Source organism: Tursiops truncatus, chromosome 20, assembly GCF_011762595.2.
Source record: "Tursiops truncatus isolate mTurTru1 chromosome 20, mTurTru1.mat.Y, whole genome shotgun sequence".
In the NCBI taxonomy this organism is placed as follows: Eukaryota; Metazoa; Chordata; class Mammalia; order Artiodactyla; family Delphinidae; genus Tursiops; species Tursiops truncatus.
The window spans coordinates 29,253,044-29,277,338 of NC_047053.1; the positions used below are offsets into that span (position 1 = coordinate 29,253,044).

A 24,295-nucleotide genomic window follows, 5' to 3' on the forward strand; every position below is an offset into this window, starting at 1 on the left:
ATAAACTTCAGTGGCTTTTCTCTGAGGCCAAGTTTTTTACCCAAATCTTTCCCTGAGGGCTTTGGTCTGAAATTAGAAAGGAGTTATGAGTCAGCTCTTTGTTATGAATTACACAGCAACTCCTTATGGAACTGCCCATTCCTTTCCTTAGGTACATACATATCAATCAGAGAATTTCTCAAAGATCTACCACACACTCAGAACTGGGCGTTTAGGCACATGGTTCAAGTTTCAGGTTTTTCCAGCAGATGATGTGTGGGGTAGGAAAAGGATTGAGGAAAGGCAAGCAGTGAGTAATCCCCAAATGTGCTTTTTTGGAAATGGTTTCTGTGTGACTCCTTGAAATTGATTCTGGGCTGCTGTTAATTGCAAAACTCATTGCCAATTATCATAGCTAAAGGGACATTGGAGAGCTTCTCATTGTAAAAATAGGGGCAGGTAATAGATGAGAAAACAGCTTTGCCTTGGAGAAGAGAGGATGGGAACATATTGTTTCAATCTAGGTTTCCACTGTTAGCTTGGGTTCTCTCCGGGGACCGGCCAATGAAACCTGCTTCCTGACCTCCAGCAAGAAGTCTGCCAGAGAGCTTCTCAGGATGAGATCAAAGCTTTGTCTTAGCAGTCTGACCAGAAGAGATCCATGCTGGGTTCAGGGCATCCTGGCCCTAACTGTGCTCAGTCACATTAAACAGCCAACACCACTGCTTGCAGTAAAACCCGCTGAATTTTACATGTATTATTGGCTAATTGGGGGGATTATTGTTGTCCAGTTGATGTGGTAATTGTTTTGTCCACCAAACTTCAAATTGACAAACAATGGGTTTTTTGGAATGCCTCTTGAAGCTGTAATAGTAAATGTTTACCTTAAAAAACAAAAAAACCTGGAGCAGGAAGAAGTGCCCTGGTGAAGAAAATGAAAAGCATGTGCAGTCATATTGCTAAACTGACCATTTGTTTCGAAAAATGCTTCCAGTTCCAGCCTTGACATTGGGCAAGTTGGGAACACTGTAACAGACTTCCTGTCTAATATTTCCCTAGATTCCTGGAATCCAATTTGAAGTGCCGTTTCCCCTACGCCACCAAGGAGTTAAACTTTGGCTCTGCTCTCTGGTGACTAATAGGCACCGTGTGGCTCTGAGATCAGCGAGAAAGAAACTGACAGTCGGCGTGGGAAGTGTGTGAGATTTCAGTGCTCTTCAAATGCCTTTGATGGGCATGGTGTGCGAGCACAAGGATGATTGCCATCGAGTGCCCTCGATTGTGTACTTTTATCATGAATTCTTGGTTCCTCCTTTGAACTTTGCATGATTTTAAATGAAGATCTTTAACTCCTTTGGGAGCTTGATATTACTGTGGTGTGTGAGGTAATTCCATGGAGAATGATATTTTAGACAGCAAACATATTTCATCACTTTGAAAAAGAACCCATTTTGATTGAAAAGAAAGCAGAATCAACTGACCTGACCAAACCACGCTTGACTTGTGCTAGAGAGAGGCCGTCTTTCCACTCTTGCTAGTTTTCTTCCTGGTGAAAGAAGCCCAGTTAGCATAACACTCCCGACTGCTCTCCACCCTCTCATTCTTCCCTGGGAAGGAGGAGTGGTTTAATAGGACTGTGGAGTTTCGGAGGAGAATCTGTGCCTCCTTAGCATCTCCTCTTCCTTTCCTCTTGGGAGCCCACACTGCTCCTGCAGGGTGGGAAGGGGTGGCCCCTTTTGGCCCAGCTGCGTGTCACTGAGTGGCCAGGTCTGTCTAATGCTGAGTTTGAGTATTGGGAAGCTCATGTACCTGACAATATAAGCCACATTCTCTAAATGTCAGGTTTATCAGTTATAAAGGGCATTTGGGGTCCTCATCTAGCTTACTGTTATCTTACCTCTGATTTAGTTCAAAAACTTGCGGAGAAAAGGGGGTGATTGCTATCTTGGGGCCTCCTCGAAGCCCCCAACATTTACTGGGAGACTTCCTGGTGGTTAGAAAAAGCCTTGTGTTGGGTTGAGATCCTGGTGTCTAGATCCACATCACTACTTTCCTACAGATCACCAAGTTCCTTAGCTGTCAAATGGGTAAAGGGGAGTTTATAGGGTGTTCCTTCCAGCTGAAATGTGTCCATTCAAGATTTGTTTATTGAATGTCTACTACGTGCCAAGGGTGATCAAGATGGACCCTCTCTGTTGTCACACCGTTTATAATGTAACTAGGGTGTATCAATTAGAAATTTAACGTTCCAAGTGAAATAAAACAACTTCAAACAAGCTTAGGCAATAAAGAAAATTTATTGGCTCACCGGGGATCCAGGAATCAAACAACAGGGCTCCATTGCTTGGCTCTGCTTCCCCTGGGCGGGATGCGTTCTGTCGCGGCCGCATGATGGAAGCCCTCCCCTCTCCTGGCGGCTTCAACCTTTCCACTACGGCTGCAGCGGAAATAGGGTACGTCATTTACCACTTGGCCTAAGAAGAGCTCAAGTCCCAGCATCCCCTGCACACCTCTGAGGTCCATTCTGACGAGACCATTCTAGGTCACAGACCATCCTTAAAGTAACGACCTGGCTCAGTGTGATGGGATGCACTGATGGGCTTAAACCCAGTGGAGCCCATCCCACGTGACTCAGAAATTCGTGGACCCTACCCTCAGTGCGGCCGGGCACAGGGGGCGAAGAGCTGCGGGCACGGTGAGACAGCGGGCGTCCAGGCGGCTGCGAGCAGAGCGCCCCCCGCCGTCGTAGTGAGCGCGGTGGTGGGGCTCAGGCTGGGCTGTGGGGGGCTCTCGGAGGGGGGTCTCAGGAGCCCCTGGGGCCGCCGGAGGGGTGGGAGGGCCTGCTTAGGAATGGGATGGGCCCAACGGCCTTCCTCGAGGCAGCGTGGGAGGGTATGGCCCCAGGGAGTGCTCCAGCCTTTTTAAAATTTTATTTATGTTTTATTTTTGGATGCTTTTGAGTCTTCGTTGCTGCACGCGGGCTTTTCTCTGGTTGCTACTCTTCGTTGCGGTGCACAGCCTTCTCATTGCGGTGGCTTCTCTTGTTGGGAGCACGGGCTCTAGGCGCGTGGGCTTCAGTAGTTGTGCACCAGCTTAGTTGCTCCGTAGCATGGGGGATCTTCCAGGACCAGGGCTCGAACCCGTGTCTCCTGCATTGACAGGCAGATTCTTAACCACTGTGCCACCAGGGAAGCCGGTGCTCCAGGCTTCGTGTCCTCCCTTCCCGTGGGTGTAAAAAGAAAAAGAAAAGGAAAAAAAAAAAAAAAAAAAAAAAAGAAGGAAGGAAGGAAGAAAAATTGGGGGACCTATTAGGAAGAGAGAAGGAGCAGCAGGCAATAACTGTCCATAATATTGTAGAAGGAAAAGAAAATACATAAAATGATTCTGCTCGGAGGGAACAATTCAGCTTGCAGAAAACACAGATATCCCGTTATTACCTGGTGAGTCAAGCACAGGCCTAGGAATCAGAGATCTGGATTCTGAATTCTGTGCAGGGCCCCATTAACAACGGGCCCCTTAAGTCATGGAGGTTAATAGACTTTGCTCCTTGATTTGGCCCCTTAGGAACTGCCCGCCAGTTGGACTGTCCTGCTTTGTGGTCCCCTTTTTCTTTATGGAAAGGAGGATAAGGTGCCTGAGAGGACTGAGGTGACAGCCACACAGCACCGGTCACTAAATAAACCCAAGCTATCTGCTGGCCTCTGCTTGTTATTCTCTCAGATTTATGGACATTCAGCCAGCGGTTTAGGGGTTAAACATTAACCACACGGGAGTAGATTAGCACCATAGGAGCCACAGGACTTCAGTGTACTAAGTTCAAAAGGTCTGTGTGAAACGATATATAACCCAAATGAGCTGAAAACAGACAGAAATGACATCAAACATGCAGGGTAGGAAGAGTGCTCCAGCTAAGTGACAGAATGTAAAACTAGTTTCATTTGGGGGCGAAAGTTGGAGAAGGAGTGGGCCATGGCTGGATTTAAGTGAATCTTGTTTTAAGACATAAACAAATATATAGGGTTACATTGAAAGATTGCAATCAATTACAGTCTCAGTCCTTTGAACGCCCAACGGCAACAGTTTATTTGCACCTTTCTTATCGTTCTTATTCTGACTCGTATCACAGTCAGTTATTTATTCATTCAGTTATTCGGTCAGCCTCTCATTGAACATTTAAGGCAGGCTTGCTATGCACCAAGTACAGTGTCAAAGGCCAGTATACAAAACAGAGTGAGATGTGGTCCCTACGTTCCAGGGACTCAGTCCAGGAGGGGAGGAGGCATATAAAAAAATAACTATAACATGAGAGGTACCATAACAGAAGCATGCACTGAGTGCTTGGAGGTGAAGTCTTTACAAAGGAGGTTACATTTGATCTTGAAGATAACAGGAGTTTTCTAGGCTGAAATTCCAGATTATCTGGAAAGTCCCTGAAGGAGGAGCCAGCATGGTGTGTGAGGAAATGGGAAATAGTTTGGTATGGAGGGATCTTGAGGTATGTAGGGAGAGTGTCAGAAGAGGAGGTTGAAAAGGTAGGTGGGGTAAGAGGTAAGTCGCCAGAGCTTCATGCATAGATCTCGCTATGGGCTTTGGACTTTATTTTACAGATCAAAGGGATTTGTTGAAAGACTTTAAGTAAAGGAAGGATAATATTAGGTTTGGGCTTTAGAAAGACAATCTGGCAGCGGTCTGAAGGAAGGGTTATTGTGGGGAGGAACTGGAGGCAAAGAAATCAACAGGGAAATATTTCAGCAGGTAAATCAACAGGGAGGTGAGAAGTGATAAGGTCTTGATAGTTGAAAAGAGGGAACAGAATGGGTTCAAGGAAGAACTGAGAGACTAACTCAAACAATAAGACTTGATGATTGATGGGAGTTAATGTGGGAAAGGAAGAAGTTAAAGATGACTTAAGAAGTTAAACCTGGACTTCCCTGGTGGCGCAGTGGTTAAGAATCTGCCTGCCAACACAGGGGACTGGGTTCGAGCCCTGGTCCGGGGAGATCCCACATGCCACGGAGTAACTAAGCCTGTGTGCCACAATTACTAAGCCTGTGCTCTAGAGCCTGCGAGCCACAACTACTGAGCCTGCGGGCCACAACTACTGAAGCCTGTGCACCTAGAGCCCGTGCTCTGCAACAAGAGAAGCCACCACAATGAGAAGCCTGTGCACCACAACGAAGAGTAGCACCCCCATCTCTGCAACTAGAGAAAGCCCACACGCAACAATGAAGAACCAATGCAGCCAAATATAAATAAATTAATTAATTAATTTTAAAAAAGAAGTTAAACCTGCTGTATAAAAAATAAATAAATAAAATTTTTTAAAAAAAGGTTAAGAATCAGTAGCCAGGGCAGCTGAGGAAATGAAGGTTCCATTAACTACAGTAGGTAATACAAGAAGAACACGTTTGGGAGGAAAGATAAAGACATGCTGCCTTTAAGATGCCCACGTGATATTCAGATAGGCAAGCCCATCTGTTAGAAACATCTGTCTAGAGTTGAGCCTAGAGATGGACTAAGGTTTAGGCAGGTGCTGAGGCCATGGAATTAAATGGCACAGACCAGACCACTGAAGGGCAAAGCTTTTGACATTAGGAGCTTGATAGTCCCCAAAACCCCTGGCGAAGTACTTTGCATAAAGCAGGCAGTATGTATGTAAAAATCTACAGAAACATACATAGACATACAAGTTTGGAAACTGCTAGTAATAGCTAGATGCCCAGAGACCTCAAATTTGGAGCCACTGCAATTTTAAAGACTTATTTTAGGGCAAAGGGGCAATAAGAAGAGTACAACTAACAAACTATTCTGCATAAAATAAATAAGGAACAAGGATATACTGTACAGCACAGGGAAACAAAGCCATTATTTTGTAACAGTTTTTTTTGGCCACACACTGTGGCTTGTGGGATCTTAGTTCCCTGATCAGGGATTGAACCTGAGCCCTCAGTGGAGTCCTAACCATTGGACCACGAGGGAATTCCCTATTTTGTAATAATTTTAAATGGAGTATAATCTATAAAAACTGTTGAATCACTATGTTGTACACCTGAAACTAATATAATATTGTAAATCAACTATACTTCAATAAAAAAGAGTACAACTAGCATACTAATATTCAAAGAGATTTTAGCCTTCCCCCTAATTCCATTGAAAAGTACTGTTATCACCTTTGCAGTGGTCTTTCAGAGAAGATGAATGGTTAATACTATAAAATAAAGGAGCTGGGGAAACACAGCTTATCAGAATAGGGGAGTTCAGTCGCAGTTGCTGGAACACAGAAATTGGTGTCAATGTGTTTGACCTTCAGCAAAGTCATTCTGAGGGCAACTTCATGGTGTTTTAGGAACTAAGCAATGTTTTCATCAAATGTCATACAATGCAGGACTTCCCTGGTAGCACAGTGGTTAAGAATCTGCCTGCCAATGCAGGGGACATGGGTTCGAGCCCTGATCTGGGAAGATGCCACATGCCACGGAGCAACTAAGCCCGTGCGCTCACAACTACTGAGCCTGCATGTCACGACTACTGAAGCCTCTGCACCTAGAGCCCGTGCTCCGCAACAAGGGAAGCTACTGCAATAAGCCTGCGCACCGCAACAAAGAGTAGCCCCGATACAACTAGAGAAAGCCCGCGCACAGCAATGAAGACCCAGTGCAGCCAAAGATAATAAATAAATTAATTAACTAATTTTAAAAATGTCATACAGTGTTACAATTCTTTTGCATTTACTCATTCTTCCAACATTGAAGAACACTTCACATGTTCTAGATGCTGTGCTAGGGACAAAAGACATCTTCCCATCCCTCAAAGAGCTCATAGTCAGTCCAGTAGAGGTGGGTAGGGGGATATAGAGAAGGGAATACAATTCAAATATACTGTGAAGTGCTATGGTAGAGGTAAGCACCGTATGCAATTAAAGACAGAGAAGGACAACTGAACGCAGAGGGTAGGAAGTGAGGGTGGTGACATGGTTAGAGAAGTTTTTCCAGAAGAGACAACACCTGGGCCATGTGATACAAGGAGGAGGTGAGGTTGCAGATCAAGGGGAGAGCAACTGTAAAGGCAAGGAAGAACAGAATTCATTATGGCTGAACATAGACTACGTGGAGGGGAAAGGCAAGAGATGAGCTGGGAGATGTGGACGAGGACTTTATTAGGCCCCTAGAAGCCCTTCTGTGCAGTCTGAACTTTTAGCCTGAAAGCAACAGAGCCATTGAAGGATTCTTATAGAGGACTTCAAAGTAAGTCTTTTGCTTTTGACATTTTTCTTATTTCCCATTCTCTCTCCCTGTCTCTTTCTCTTCCTCTCTCTCTCCCCTCTTCCCTTCCTTTTTCTTCCTTTCCTCCTCCCTCCCTCCTTTTCTCCCTCCCTCCCTTCCTCCCCCCCTTCCTTCCTTCCCTCCTTCCCACAAGCATGCTTTTGGAAATTGCAACTGATCTGGCCTATACCTAAAGAATAAGGGAATTATTTATGATTTGTCCATGCTTGGGCTAGAGAAAAAGGAGTTATAGATCCCTGAGTCCTGACCTTTGTTGGCAAACAGAGTGAGAGGATCCCAGAAAGAATTTATATCACCTAGAGACTTTCCTTCCAGTCAAATCTGGAGATGTGTTCGGTTTTAATAAAGGTACTGTTACCTCCAAGGTGTGGACAGGAAACTTAACTGAAGAGAGGTCTACACTCTTGCTGCTTAAAATGAGGTCCCTGGTCCGGTGGAATCAGCATCACCAGGGAGCTGGTTAGAGAAATAGAATCTCAAGCACCACCCCAAACCGGAATGAGGATCTGCATTATTAACAAGATGCCTGGGGGACTTGTCTGGTGGTCCAGTGGTTAAGAATCCACCTTCCAATGCAGGGGACACAGGTTCGATCCCTGGTTGGGGAACTAAGATCCCACATGCCACGGGGCGACTACTGAGCCCGTGAGCTCCAGAGCGCAAGCGCCACAACTGGAGAGAAGCCCGTGCGCCGCAGCGAAGATCCCGCAAGCCACAACTAAGACCCAGTGCAGCCAAATAATTAAATAAATAAATATTAAAAACAAACAAACAAAAACAAGATGCCCTGGTGATTCCCAGGTACATTCAAGTTTGAAAAGTCCTGATTTACAAGATAGGAAAACTGCTTAGTTGGTAGAACTTGTCACAATGTTGCAATCTTAAGGTTTTTTTGCAGGGCTAAGTGACATGTAATCAGTTTGTCAACCCCTATGATTATGATTTATGTCCAAAAGTAAACTCGATCGGGGGTTAAACTGTTGGTACTCCACTAAACATTTCCAAGAAATCTCCTTGGAGTCAATGAGGTTGAGATCCCTTTAAATGAAGGGCTTGCCCTGTGGTTGATGGGTGAAAGATTCATCTTTTCACGCCATTGTGACAAAATAAACAAAACACAAATTTACCATTTTAACAATTTTTAAGTGTACAATTCAGTAGCAATAAGTACATTCACATTGTTATGCAACCATCTATCTCCAGAACTTTTCATCTTCCCAAGCTGAAACTCTGTACCCACTAAACAATAACTCCCCTTTCCCCCACCTCATGTCTTTTGGCAACCACCTTTCTGCTTTCTGTGTCTATGAGGTAGACTATTCTAGGTACTTCATACGAGTGGAATCATACAGTATTTGTGCTTTTGTGATTGGCTTTTTCACTTAGCATAATGTCTTCAAGGTTCATCCCTGCTGTAGCTTGTATCAGAACTTCCTTCCTTTTTAAGGCTAAATAATATTCCATTATATGTATATACAATATTTTATTTATCATTTATCCGTCGGTGGTCATTTGGGTTTTTCTCCATTTTTTTAGCTCTTGTGAATAATGCTGCTATGAACGTGGATGTAGAAAGATTCATTCTTATAACCGGGCATTCACGCCAGGAAGGCAGCTCTCCTTTCCCAGCTTATCCACATTATTTCCTAGAAGCATACCACAAGGAACATTATAAAATTCACAATTAATGGATGTTCTAAATGAATTTTCTTTAATATGTCAAGTCTCTAGTTGACTCCTCATTAAGAAAAGGGAATTTGCTGTTGTTTGGAGCGAAATGTCTGTTCCATTTAGCGTCTCTGTCTGGGAGCAATGGCCTCCTGAATACAAACTGAGAGTCACAGCTAAGGCATTAATTTGTAAAAGCTCAAGTATTGATTTGGTGAAGCCATTCTCTCCCCTGATGCTGTTCCTATCAACCCAAATTATCTCTGTGACTATAGGAACCATTTTTTTCCCTGGGTGTGCTGGGCAGCTGGTAACAAGTTCCTTGACGATAGGCTCTGACAGAGACGAACAGTCAGCTGCTCCTGGGCAATCTGGGTCTTCCCTGCCAGAGTGTTACTGGGCAGAGGAACTTGCAGCCCTGAAGCCAAGGGGTAGATGCCCACCGGGACAGACTCAGGGCTCCATCCTGATTTCAGTGACCCGTACCAGGGCTCAGATAAGGGGAAGAGTCCTTGAGCTTACGGTGGAACTATTCTAAAGAATTATTTAAAGCGTATTAGCTCCTCATAATGATCACATTTCTCTTCTGGAGTCTCCAGTTTACTTGTGCCACTTCAGGAAGCTGGGGATTGGGGTGGGGGAAAGGGCGAGGGGGGGCAGGTTCTCCTTATGCGCTTTCCCACAGGCATCCAGTGGGGGTGCTCTCATAACCCTCCATTTCATCCCCACTGTTTCATCCCTGGAACAACTCTGGTTTATCCGATATGCCTGTGAAGGGGAGAGGGTTACAATCACACCATTTGGAAAATGAACACTGAAACTCTGGATTTCATCTTCTGTGCAATCACTTTTGCTTTGCAAACTAAATCTAGACATAAAGACAGGGGAACCACTAAGTCCCCCATTTTCATGTTAATTCCTGGCCTTCAAGGATGATTAACTTTACCTAGAAACTGTAAACATATTTGGGCTAATCGTTCATGAGATCTGATTAAGAGCTTTACAGAGAAGATTTGCACCACGTTAGAAAGGCTCTAGCAACTCGGGAGAGTGCACATATAAGGAATTTCCTTTTACCCAATTATAAAAGAAGAGCTAGAAATCACAGCCAACTACCCAAGAAAGGGGTGAGGATCTCCTGCCTTTCAGAATTCAAAGGAAAGAAAGTTTGCATATTGGTGAGAACATTTGAAGAATTCCCATGAAAACCATTGATTAAACCAAAATACGTAACATGAGATGAGATTATATGTGTGTACAGCTACAGCAACCTGTGGCATGCTGGAAGGATCCAGTGAGAGTCCGGACACAGGCATAAAATAATCAAGTATCTATAGGCCACTGCCTAGACTTTACAATTTGCCCCTGATCTGTCCAAAAGAAAGACCTTTTCCTCTCCATTCATACATACTTATCAAAATTTCACTGCTCGTGGGAAGACTGCCCAGGCTGACCCCTCTTAACTGTAATCATCCTTTTGCACGCTCTCAAAATATGTGTCCTAGGGCAGCCCACACGGCGTTAATAACACATTTCTTTTTTTTTTTTAATTTTACTTTTTATTTTTCTCTGCCTTGTGTCTTCATTGCTGCGCGCGGGCTTTCTCTAGTTGCGGCAAGTGGGAGCTACTCTTCGTTGCGGTGCGCAGGCTTCTCACTGTGGTGGCTTCTCTTGTTGCGGAGCCTGGGCTCTAGGCGCGCGGGCTTCAGTAGTTGTGGCGCATGGGCTTAGTTGCTCCACTGCATGTGGGATCTTCCCTGACCAGGGATCGAACCCGTGTCCCCTGCATTGGCAAGTGGATTCTTAACCACGGTGCCACCAGGCAGTCCCAATAACACATTTATTTATTTATTTATTTATTTGCAGTACGCGGGCCTCTCACTGTTGTGGCCTCTCCTGTTGCGGAGCACAGGCTCCGGACGCACGGGCCCAGCCGCTCCGCGTCATGTGGGATCCTCCCGGACCGGGGCACGAACCCATGTCCCCTGCATCGGCAGGCAGACTCTCAACCACTGCGCCACCAGGGAAGCCCCCAGTAACACATTTCTTAATGGTCATTTGCATGACATTTTTCATGAAAAATGTGGTTTGAGCTGTTAATCTATAAGCTCCCTGAGGTAGGGACTATTTGGGGAGAGGGAGGTTGTTGTCTGTTGTTGGTTTTGGCCTTTTTTCTAGAACGTCCTAAAGCAGCCCTTCTCACACTTTAACATGCATGGGAATCAACAGGGGATCTTGCTAAAATGGAGATGTTGATTTAGCAGGAATGGGTTGGGGCAGAGATTCTCCACTTTTACCCAGCTTCCAGGTGTTGCTGCTGGTTGGAAGACCACAATTTGAATGGAAAGGCCCTATAACACCCAGCAAGGTGTTTCAAAATAAACAAGTAACACTTTCTATTGGTAATAGTTCTGGGAAAATGCCTCTTCTGGGGCCTGACCCCTTCAGGCACATGCTACCTTGCAATAAGGCCTTATCTTTTGATCACTAGACTGTCCCCTAAACCAATGGAAGCCTGAGGACATGATTTTATTATAGTGCGGTTTGGATTTGTGTTTAAATTCCAGGAATATGAGCGGTCTTACTCATGTAATTTGAAAGGCTTGGTGAGTTATTTGGGTGTACATAGCCCAGCCGTGCCAAGCTAGGCCACCCTTGATAAGAGCCACAGTGATACTATCTGGCGCCGTAAAAGGGAGCACACGCCAGACTGCACAGAGTGCTGAGAGCTGTTACTCCCCTTCTGGCATAGGGGCCCTGAATTTTCTCCCCAGTGGTTTAGGTAGGTAGAAGCAGTGTTTACCTATGTCCGGTAAGTCTCTGTTTCCTAAGTCCTGCTCTGTTACAGGCAGAGACACCCCTTTTCTCTTTTAAAAAATTTTTATTGGAATATAGTGAATTTGCAATGTTGTATACAGCAAAGTGAATCAGTTATACATATACGTATATCCACTCTTTTTTAGGTTCTTTTCCCATACAAGCCATTACAGAGTATTGAGTAGAGTTCCCTGTGCTATACGGTAGGTCCTTATTAGTTATCTATTTTATATATGCGCCTTTTCACTTCACCTTCGAAACTAGGAAAATTAGTCTTTATTCTAAGCAGACCTCAGTAAATGCTTTTTAACCAGAGGGACAGGTCAGAAGGATAAGCTGGCACCACTGAAAGTGCAAAGACAGCTACCTAGACTCAAGTCAAACCTCTCAAAACCTCGGTTTACTTGTCATAGAGTCAAGGTGTTGGACTGGAAGATTCTTATCAGCCCTTAAAGTCTGTGATTCTAATCAGCATATCAGGGAAAGGCACAGAAGGAGACAAGACTTCTACCCTGGCTACCTGAGGGCACAGTGTGACTGGGAGCCTCTGGGCTCTTATCCTCTGCCTGGTCTCAGCCCAAATGCTTGCCCTGAGATGATGCTAAGTTATCCCTTCCTAGACAATTTGGTGCCTCACATCCGCCAGCCTGTTGTAGAAAGACTAGAAAAGATATGCCCTGTGCTGCCACCTAACGGTTCCTGTTCTATCAAGGTGATTCTTCAGCACCATTTGGATATTGTACAATCTTTAGGCCCTTTTATACATAATCCATCAGCTATGAGAATCAACAAAAGAGAATAAAAATAGGGTACTTCCAGGTGCCTTCTCATTAAGGGAATCAGGGACTATGACTGTAAGAACTATAAGGGTTTTTTAAACGTTGTCATTTCCTCCTTATTGTTATTTCCTGTCTGTTTCCCTGTAGTGATTAGCAGTAAAACTCTAAAAACAAAAAGGGCCAAGGTGTTTGTTTTCAAGGACAGTGAGGAAGCAGGGAGCTGGGGAAACTGAACTCCAGGGTTTGAGGTAAACAACTCCAGGAGATGGAGTGGGTGGAGGGAGCTGAATAGCTGAAAGGAAAGCAGGCTGAGTCCTCAGGCTTGCTTGAAAAAGGAAAGAGGGGGTGGGAGAATGAACTTGCCTTCTAGTTAGAATGAAGGGAACGGTCTTAATAGCATTGTTGTTCTTTCCTATTTTGTCTTCAGATGTACCAGTCTGTTTTCAAGCCCAGGAAAGGAAGCAAATGTATAGCTAGTGTTGTAGTTTAGGGGCCTTTGTAGCAAATGATACTCCTCTAGAGTAAGGATTCTAGATGCAAATGTCTACAGAAATGCTAGGCAGATAAGGTACCTGGATGGGGGCAGCCTGGGGTCAGGCTATAGGGAGTAGTGGGGACTGTGGTGAATTGGAGGGCACTTACTCCATCTAAGGAGGTAACAGCTACTCAGCCCCAGGTGGTTATGGCCCTAACCGAAATATGTACCCATATTGCCTGATCGTTCAAATTTTCAAGAGAAGCGGGAAATTTGAATTATTAGTGAAGTCGCCTTATTTTTTAATATTGGCCGCTAATGCTGCTTTGAAAACAAACAGCAGCACTGTGTGTGCCAAATAAAACATGTTGATGAGACATATTTAGCCCAAAGTCCAGCTCTTTGAAAAGTTGGATCTAGAGCAATTTGCATTCTAGAATCTTAAAGCACTAACATGCTCCTGGCAAGGCATGTGGTCTTCTGTCAACAATAGCAAACTACAGTCCAACAAGCAAACACCAGATAAATCGAGGAAGTATAAAATGCTTTGTGTTTAGATTTGTTCATTTGTTAATTTTTCATATCCAGCTGGAAAGCCTTGAGTGTATTCATTCAATAAATCAAGAAGCATTTATTGAGCACCTAATATGTGCTAAGTACTGATAAATAAAACTTCTTCTGTAAAGGGCCAGAGAGTAAATATTTTAGGCTTTGAGGGCCATACAGTCCCCCACAAAACTACTCAGCTCTGCCCATTAGAATTGCAAAGCAGACTTAGACAGTATATAAACAGATGGGTATGGCTGTTTTCCAAAAAATCTTTATTTACAACGGGCAGTGGTTCAGATTTGGCCCATAGTCCATAGTTTACCAATCCCTGATCTAGAATATCTGAGAGCTTGCAGCCTAATGCAACAGTTTTCTTTAAGGAGTCCTACATGTTTATGCTTTACCTATTAAGACACGGGTTTAGGGTGGTATCACTATGATTTTAAACTTATTGCTGTAAGTAAGATGCCCAAAACAGCTCTCTATTATCATTTAGTATAAGATAAACTACCATAACTATTCTGTAAACATAAGCAAGTTACTATAAACATTGGAAATAATTCTGGTCCTACCTAGCTACTGAAGTTAGCTTGGCAAGGCTGTCTGAATATGAATTGACTGTAGGATAATTCTTCATAAAGAGAACCATTTACATAGGAGAACAGTGAATATTTGACTGAGCCACTTACCTCAGTGGAGTGATTCAATGCTTGTTTTCTTGGATTTGAAACTGTTGTGAAGAGGCAACACAAAGCTGAACACACCTGTTTGTTTCCTGAGTCCTAGGATTTACTACTTGGAACTTTCATAAGTATGTTCTAAAAAGAGGACAAATGAAGCAATATATCTCTTTCATCTTTATATTCTCAATGAGGTAATAGTACATAGAAGATGCTCAAAATTTTTTTGCTTTATGAATGGGAGGCATACAGATTGTGGCCAAGTTAATTTCTCCTGATGTAACTTTTATGAACTATCAACTAAAGATGCCTAGCTGTTTATATGGCTGTAGATACTGTGTATTGGTTACTGAAATGTATTTGTAACCTCTTTCTCCTTTGCTTTCTTCTACGATAGACTCCCATGTAGGTAAGGAGACCATATATTCCAATTCTGACCAACAAGTTATAAATCCAAGTACCTGCTGGGGTCTTCAAAGAAAGTTCCCTAATAGGGACTGATTCAGTTTGCCCTCATATCCCTTCTCTTTTCTTCCTAATCTAGAACATAGATGCAGTACCTTAGCAGTTCAGTAGCATTTTGAAACCATGAGGATAAAAGCAACAGACTGAGGATGGTGGAGTGGAAAGAAAGAGGAAGTTCTGATGATATCACTGAGCAGCTCCACTAGCCCTTTGTTTTTTGTTTTGGCTGTGCCATGCAGCATTCGGGATCTTAGTTCACTGACCAGGGATCAACCCCATGCCCCCTGCAGTGGAAGTGCGGAGTCCTAAACACTGGACCACCAGGGAAGTTCCAGCTCCACTAGCCCTGAACTGACCACCTTTGGGTTTCTTTTTTTTTTTTAATTTATTCTATTTATTTTATTATTATTATCTTTTTTGGCTGCATTGGGTCTTCGTTGCTGCACGCAGGCTTTCTCTAGTTGTGGCGAGCAGGGGCTACTCTTTGTTGTGGTGTGCAGGCTTCTCATTGCGGTGGCTTCTCTTGTTGCGGAGCACGGGCTCTGGACACGCGGGCTTCAGTAGTTGTGGCTCGCGGGCTCTAGAGCACAGGCTCAGTAGCTGTGGTGGAGGGGCTTAGCTGCTCCGTGGCATGTGGGATCTTCCCGGACCAGGGATCGAACCCGTGTCCCCTGCATTGGCAAGCGGATTCTTAACCATTGCACCATCAGGGAAGTCCGGGTTTTTTATTACATAAGAAAAAAAAAAAGTCCCTGAGGGGTAAAGCCATTATTATCTGGTCTTTTATTACTTGCAACCCAACCCAATCTTATCTAATTGGGGCTATTTAGAGTTTCTTTCTATCCTCATACTTCATCACCATTGCTCAGGAAATGAAATTTCTGGCATCCAATGTAGTCATATTAATTCTCCAACTCTTCCTATGTCGCTTTAAAGAGTTGGGTTAAAGACATTTGAAATCTTGTTACAAACCCAAATAATATGTAATGATCAAAATTCATTGGTTTTCTTAGGAAGTCCTATTATAATGCATCAACTTCAAAGAAAATGTTCTATAATACAGCTTCTAAGAAATCAAAGGTGTCAACAGATTCTTTCTGAACTAGTTAGGTAGCAAATATTTTAGGCCAAGAAACCATCCAAAAAGTAGTTAAAATATATGAGTATATTTTACACTTTAAAGTTTCATGGCCCCTAAAACCATCATATTTTGTGACATATACATTAGATTATTATAAAGACCTTTCAAATTTTGGTTTTTAAGAGCTCCCAGTTGCCAAATTTTGGACAATTTCAGCATAAAAAGAAATTAATAATGGTAATAGATTGTAACACATTAAAAAAAGTAAAAAAAAACTATGAATTCACAGTGATTCACAAGCATGTCAGCTAATAAATGTAGACAAATGATAGAATTAGAGTTTGCAACTGCCAATGTAATAATTGATTCAGAGTAGGATCACTAATGAATGATAAAGCCTTTGAGTGAAAGGATTTTGGGGAACAAGATAATCATATGGTTTCAAAGTAGCATCCTACATTGGGAATTCCCTGGCGGTCCAGTGGTTAGGACTCTGCGCTTTCACTGTTAAGGGTCTGGGTTCAATCCCTGGTCGGGGAACTGAGATGCCTCAAGCCGCATGGCGTGGCCAAATAAATAAATAAATACAAATAAATAAATGCGGAGCACAGGCTCAGCGGCCATGGCTCACGGGCCTAGCCACTCCGTGTCATGTGGGATCTTCCCAGACCGGGGCATGAACCCGTGTCCCCTGCATCGGCAGGCAGACTCTCAACCACTGTGCCACCAGGGAAGCCCCTGGGAAAATGTATCTTTACCATGGGAAGATCTGTCAGACACCATCTTAACCAAGAGCTAAAACTTGGCATCATCAATAGTAAGACAACAGGCAGTGTTCTGATCTTATGCACTAAGACGTACACAATACCCCCTATGCAGAGTTCTTGAATGCTTAACCTGAATCTAAACATAAGGAAACAATTAGGCAAACCCAGAATTTGGAAGAATCTGCAAGACCACTGGCTTGGATTCTCTGAAAAGTTCAATGTCATGGAAAACACCAACAGGTGGAGATTTTTCTAGATTAAAAGAAACTAAGGAGATAACGACCAAATGCAACGTGTAAACCTTTATTAGACTTTGCATTAGGAGGGAAAAATCCAACAATAAAATAAATTTTAAAGACCGCTGGAGAAATCTGAATATAGATAGGATATTAAAGTATATTATTGAATTAATGTTAATTTTCTTAAGTGTGGTAGTAATGGTATTGTGGTTGTTTGCTAAAATGTCCTTTTTCTAGGAGATCCATATGGAGATATTTAGGGGTGAAGTGTCATGATGGCTGCATCCTACTTTTTAAAGTATGGTGTGTGTGTGTGTGTGTGTGTGTGTGTGTGTGTGTCAGAGAGGACAGGGATTTCCTGAGACATGGGACAATCAAGGCTAAAATAGGGACAGTCCTGGGCAAACTGGAATGGCTGGTCATCCCAACCATTCTGCGACTTGTGTCACCTATGTGACCTTGAGCAAATCATCATTTAGCTTCCCAGAGTCTTGGCTTCCTCATCTATACAAAGGATATTATCTACATGTTACAACATGGATATACCTTGAAAACATTATGCGAAGTGAAAGAAGCTAGACACAAAAGCCACATATTGTGTGATTCCATTTATATGAAATTTCCCACATAGGCAAATCCATAGAGACAGAAAGCCGATTAGTGGTTGCCAGGGCCTTGGGGGAGGATATGGGGAATGACTGCTAAGGAGTATGAGATTTCTTTTTGGGGTGATGAAAATATTCTAGAATTAGATATCAGTGGTCACACAACTCTGTAAATGTACCACTGAATTGTACATTTTAAGAGGGTAAATTTTGTGGCATATTATTTATATCTCAATAAAGCTGTTATTTTAAAAATTCAGTAACATAAAGCTTCCGGGAATTCCCTGGTGGTCCAGTGGTTAAGACTCCACGCCTTCACTGCCGAGGGCCCAGATTCAATCCCTGGCCGGGGTATTAAGATCCCACAAGCTGCAAGGTGCAGCCAAAAAAAAGAATTACCTGTTTAATAGTTTTACTGATATATAGTTCACATACCATACAATTCGGTTCACCCATTTAAGTAAAATTCAATCGTTTTTACTATATTGATAGAGATGGGCAACCGTCACCACAATCAATTTTAGAATTTTTTTTTTTTCGTATTTTGGTGGCATGCGGGATGGTTCCTCAACCAGGGATGGAACACGGCCTCTGCAGTGAACATGCCAAATCCTAACCACTAGGCCACCAGGGAACTTGCCAATTTTAGAACATTTTTATCGCTCCAAAAAGGAACCCCATGCCCATTAGCAGTCACTCCCCATTTTCCTCCATCTCTCCACAGCGCTAGGCAACAACTAATCTGCGTTCTGTCTCAATGGATTTGCCTATTCTTTTTTATTTATTTATTAACTTTTGACTGCATTTGGGTCTTTGTTGCTGCATGTGGGCTTTCTCTAGTTGTGGTGAGCGGGGGCCGCTCTTCGTTGCAGTGCGCAGGTTTCTCATTGTGGTGGCTTCTCATGTGGCGGAGCACGGGCTCTAGGAGCGCGGGCTTCAGTAGTTGTGGCATGCGGGCTCAGTAGTTGTGGCTTGCGGGCTCTAGAGCGCAGGCTCAGTAGTTGTGGTGCATGGGCTTGTTGCTCCGCAGCATGTGGGATCTTCCAGGACCAAGGCTTGAACCTGTGTCCCCTGCATTGATAGGCGGATTCTTAACCTCTCTGCCACCAGGGAAGGCCCCGATTTGCCTATTCTTAGGAGTGGAATTGCTGAATTGTTGAGTTATACGGTAAGTCTATGTTATTTTTTGGGGGGGCCATGTCCTGCACCTTGTGGAATCTTAGTTCCCCAACCAGGGATTGAACCCAGGCCCTCTTCAGTGAAAGCGCCGATTCCTAACCACTGGACTGTCAGGGAATTCCCAAACAGATAATATTTTTTAAATATTTTAGGCTAAAAAAAGGAGATTGAAATACTTGTGTGAGATCTAAATGAGTCTTTGCTCTTATAACGCCTCATGCCACCCTCCCCAACACATATTATCATATCAAATCACCACTCAGTATGCCTTTGTCTTGCCCTTAGATAATAACAACTTCCTAATTCACCCAGGGCCAGCTCCTGGGTGTTCAACCTGTGAGTCATACAAGATTCCATACTCAGAAGTATGATTGAATACTTCTGATTCCATACTCAGAAGTATGGTTTGAATACCAAACTACATTTGGTTGAATGCTCTGCTGTCACCATGTTGAAATTCTTTTTTTGTTGTTGATGTTTTTTGTTTTGTTTTTGTTTTGAAGTTCTTAATAATTTTTGAACAAGGTGCAGGCACCCCTATTTTCATTTTGCACTGGGCTCTGCAAATTTTGTAGCTGTCCTCAATCCACCTTTGTACCCCAGCGCTTAGAACAGTACTGATGCTCTATAGGTGTTCAATAAAGGTTAATTCTCTTTCCTGGTCCCTGTACCCTGAGATGTCCCTCGGACAGTGCATTGATCTTCAACACAGATTTACCCAGAGCCTCATCTGTGCCAGGAACTGTGTCAGCAGCTGGGGACACAGTCAGGAGCCAAAGCAGGCAGCTGAGGCCCCCTCCCCCTTCACAGCAGGGGAACTGCTCAGAAGGCTGTTCACGCAGGCAGATGAGCCCACCTAACCATTTGTCTGAAACAGCAATGACAGCGTCTGACTCATCTGTACTTTTAGTTAGAGAAAAATACATCACCTTGGGATCCTTATTTTGCGAGTTCTGCTTTGTTACAGGAAATAGAAAGCTCTGATAACTGAGGATGGAACTTCAGTTCTTCTCCATGGCGTGAATAAAAAGTCTACTTCGCCTTTTTCAGTATGTTTGTGGTGTCTAGCACATTGACATCTGGTATTAAAGAAATCTGTCAGCACCTTTCAATTCAATTCCGTTTCTATGTACAAAACACTGTGCTAGGCACTGCTGATATGAAGATCCTTGCTGGATTTTTTTAAGCTCATCACACAAGCTCTTTGTTGTTGTTGTTGTTGTTTAAATATTTATTTATTTTTCTGCACCAGGTCTTAGTTGCGGACTTGGGATCTTCATTGCAGCATGCGGGATCTTTTTAGTTGCGGCATGAGGGCCCTTAGTTGTGGCATGCATGCGGGAACTGTTCCCTGACCAGAGATTGAACCTGGGCCCCCTGCATCGGGAGTGTGGAGTCTTAACCACTGGACCACCAGGGAAGTCCTTGATCACACAAGCTCTTTGGACAAAGATTATGGTGGGCTACAACTTCATGCGGAGTCAGCAGAGAGCAGTAGTCAAACTAAAATCCCTGATATAACTGGCTCCCACTTGCTAAATGTTTTTACTAGCTCTGAGTCCCAGGGGCAATTCCTTAGTCTTTCTAAACTTCAGTTTTTTGTTTCTTGTTTTTTTTTTTTTTGTTTTTTTTTTTTGCAGTACGCGGGGCCTCTCACTGTTGTGGCCTCTCCCGTTGCAGAGCACAGGCTCCGGATGCGCAGGCTCAGCGGCCATGGCTCACGGGCCTAGCCTCTCCGCGGCATGTGGGATCTTCCTGGACCAGGGCACGAACCCGTGTCCCCTGCATCGGCAGGCAGACTCTCAACCACTGCGCCACCAGGGAAGCCCTAAACTTCAGTTTTTTAATCATTTGATACAACCCTGGTGTCAAAGGGCTGTTGTCAAGATTAGATGAGATAATGCACACACAGTGTCTGGCTCTTAGTGAGAAAGCCACAATAAAAACAAAACCTAAAACATCTTGTAAAATTGAGCTATTTTACCTCATAATGGCTAAATGATACCGTTCCTGGCACATAGCCCTGAGTCATAAAATACCTCTGTCTGCAACTTCTATTTGTCCAGTTAGAGGTGAGGGCAAGCAACTTCAGCCAGCATCACCCAGCACTGTGAAGTCAGTGAGGCCATCTTCTCTGCTTTCAGCCTTGATAGTGACCCACACACTCCCAGGCACACACTGTCTTTTTTCGGGGACGCTGAGCAGTGGGGCTGGAATGCCTGCAGCTGCTGGTGCGGCTGCTTGGGGGAGAAGGTTTGACCTGTCCTGGAATCTTCAGCTTCTTTGGAACCCGAAGCCCACTCCTCCCCAGCACAGTCTGCTCACTGAGCACCTAAAGACTCGGGATCTCCCCCGTCCCCCCACCTCCCATCATTGGCCAGTCGTTTGAAGTGGCTATACCCCCAAGGACAGGGGCATGATCTTGGAAAAGACAGGTGGGCAATTCTACAGAAAATACTAATGTGTTAGAAGGAAGAGACAAAACTTAGACTTATATAGAAGATATAAATAAACTCCTAGATTGTTTGATAATCTAGTTAATGAAAATGAGGGAGGGACTTCCCTGATAGCGCAGTGGATAAGACTCCACCCTCCCAATGCAGGGGGCCCGGGTTTGATCCCCGGTCAGGGAATTAGATCCCAACGGCATGCCGCAACTAAGAGTTCGCATGCCACAACTAAGGAGCCCGGGAGCCACAACTAAGACCCGGCGCAACCAAATAAATAAATATTAAAAAGAAAAAGAAAAGAAAATGAGGGAATCATAAGAACCCATCAAAAAAAGATTTTGAGTTCTTGCTGATTTGATGTGAAATATCAATGTCAATGAAAATAGCATAACACTCGGAATTTACCACTAAAATAAGGATTTCAACAACAAACCGGGGACTTCCCTGATGGCGCAGTGGTTAAGAATCCGCCTGCCAATTCAGGGGATACAGGTTTGAGCCTTGGTCTGGGAAGATCCCACATGCCATGGAGCAGCTAAGCCCGGGAACCACAACTACTGAGCCTGCGCTCTAGAGCCCGCAAGCCACAACTACTGAAGCCCACACACCTAGAGCCTGTGCTCTGCAACAAGAGAAACCACCGCAATGAAAAGCCTGCGCACTGCAAGGAAGAGTAGCCCCCGCTTGCCACAACTGAGAAAGCTGGCACCCAGCAACGAAGACCCAACGCAGCCAAAACTAAGTTAATTAATTAAAAACAAAGAAAGAAAAACAACAAACCGGTTAAATGGTTATTGTCAAATCAAAGAATATTTAAGATTAATTTTTAACAGGAAAGCATGAAATGGCTCGAAATCTTATAGCTCGTCTGCTAAATTTGACATCAGTCCTAAAATTTTACATAATAATGAGTCGTGAAGCTGAAAGAAGCTCTTCTAAATGATGATAAAAAACAAAATTTTGAGCAACAAAGCTGGAGGAAGGATGAATTATCTTTCTATCCTCTCTTTAGGAAATGAAATTCAAGATGATATAAAAATTTGTTATCTTTTGAAGGGACAAAGAATTGGTAGCCAAAAAATGTAGAAAAAAATAGTTGTGTTAATCAGTTAATTCATAAAAACATCATATTCTGTTATTTTTCTGAACTCAGTGATATCTGTAATATTTGTAAGCCTTTGTAAGTTTGAAATTTATTGTAGTTTCCATTCGGATTCTAAATAACTATTCATTTTCAATTTAATTTTTTTGTAAAAATACCCCAACTTTTTTTTTTAATTTATTTTTTTAACCCCAACTTTTTGAATGTATTATGTGAAATGGACTAACAAAGACATTTAAATTCAGATTAAAGTGGTATAGATCTAGTGTAAATTATTTATTTATTATCAGACAAGAAGAGTTAGAATATATAATATTGTTCATTACTTTATAATAATAAAGTGTAGCTGAAACGACAATTTTTTTATAAGGATCATAATAAAATACATATTATTTTTCAGTAATTGTGAATTAGTGCACATATTGATCAGGTGCTTTCAATTTAATTTTTTTTTTTTTTTTTGCGGTACGCGGGCCTCTCGCTGTTGTGGCCTCTCCCATTGCGGAGCACAGGCTCCGGACGTGAAGGCTCAGCGGCCATGGCTCACGGGCCCAGCCGCTCCGCGGCATGTGGGATCTTCCCGGACCTGGGGCACGAACCCGCGTCCCCTGCATCGGCAGGCGGACTCTCAACCACTGCACCACCAGGGAAGCCCTCAATTTAATTTTTTATTTGTGATTTTATATTTTTTCTTGAAGAGGCTACTCTCCTTCCCCCCAAATAAATTGTATAAGTTTCAGGTTCCACAAAACCTAAATCTGCCCATGGGTATAAAATGAGGTCTGGCTTTGTTGGCTAAGGGAGGGATCTGGATTTTCTTCTAGGTATGATGGGAAGCTATTAAAGGTTTTTGGTTACACAAATGACATGAACTGACTGATAATTTAGAAAGATTGCTCTGGCTGCTGGGTTATATGCAATTAACATGGTGTTAGTGGGGACATGAAGGAGGGGGGCTATGTCCATGCTTATGGTGATGAGGTGTGGGGCGTGGCCACAGCTGTGCAACACCCAGACTCTATATAGAGAAAAAATGAGGACAGGGGTTTGGGGCAGGAGGTAATAAGCCCCAACTGGAAGAAGATAAAATAACCCTGGGTGGATTCAGAATTATTGAGGAAGAGATTGACTTTCTTATAGGATGGGGGCCTGAGTTAAGGGAATTGTGATCTGAGAAGGCTGGAGGGCTTAGGGACATGGGGAATAAATTACTGGTAGGGAGAGAATAAAAGGACACAGAAGGAATGAAACATGGGACACCAAGGATAAAGGGAGAAGTTGAGAGATTAGTTGGACAAAAACAAGGATAATTAATAATAATAACCAACACTTCCATAGTGCTCACCTTGTGCCACATTCTGTGCTTTGCATGCATTAACCTATTTTTTTTCTTTTTAAAATTTTATTTATTTATTATTTTTGGCTGCGTTGGGTCTTCGTTGCTGTGCGTAGGCTTTCTCTAGTTGCTGCGAGCGGGGGTACTCTTCGCTGTGGTGCATGGGCTTCTCATTGCAGTGGCTCCTCCTGTTGCGGAGCACAGGCTCTAGGTGCACGGGCTTCAGAAGTTATGGCACGCGGGCTCAGTATATGTGGCTCGTGGGCTCTAGAGTGCAGGCTCAGTAGTTGTGGTGCATGGGCTTAGTTGCTCCGCGGCATGTGGGCTCTTCCCAGATCAGGGCTCGAACCCACGTCCCCTGCGTTGGCAGGTGGATTCTTAACCACTGCGCCACCATGGAAGCCCCATTAACCCATTATTTTAGAAAGATGGTCTGCAGTTGGATTGTGGTATGTTCTAAGTACCAGGCCAGGAAATATGGGCATATATTATTTTATTGACAGTGAGGAATCACTAAAGGTTTTTGAGCAGATATGATTAGAAAATAAAAGAGAAGAATAAAGGTTGCTTAGATAGGGGAACCAAAAGGACCCCTGAAATTTTGAGTAAATATTTGTGGGAATAGCCATAGATTTCTTTTTCTGGAGGAGAAAATCCATAACTTCAATCCAATCACAAAGGTAGATACTTCAAAAAGGGCTAGAAACCACTGGCTGAGCAGTTTCAAGCCCAGATGACCAGCAGGATGGCAATAGTGGTCAGGCAAAAGAGGTCCCAAGGCAAGAAATAAGGAGTTGGGGTTGGCTGGAAGAGAATAGAGATGATCCCTTCCCTCTGATAT

General features: G+C 43.5%; 1 protein-coding gene across 3 annotated transcripts in view; it reads left to right on the top strand.

The window, feature by feature from the left end:
* YPEL2 (yippee like 2) overlaps nucleotides 1–5,639 on the top strand; it is a 90,684-nt gene extending 85,045 nt beyond the window's left edge. For 2 of the 3 annotated variants that reach the window (XM_073797848.1, XM_073797847.1), the window contains one exon: nucleotides 1,039–5,638. The gene's annotated coding sequence lies outside the window, so the exon portion shown is untranslated. Of the gene's footprint in view, nucleotides 1–1,038 lie in introns of all 3 variants that reach the window. The other variant, XR_012328662.1, reaches the window with a different exon arrangement.
* The last annotated feature ends 18,656 nt before the right edge of the window (nucleotides 5,640–24,295 follow it).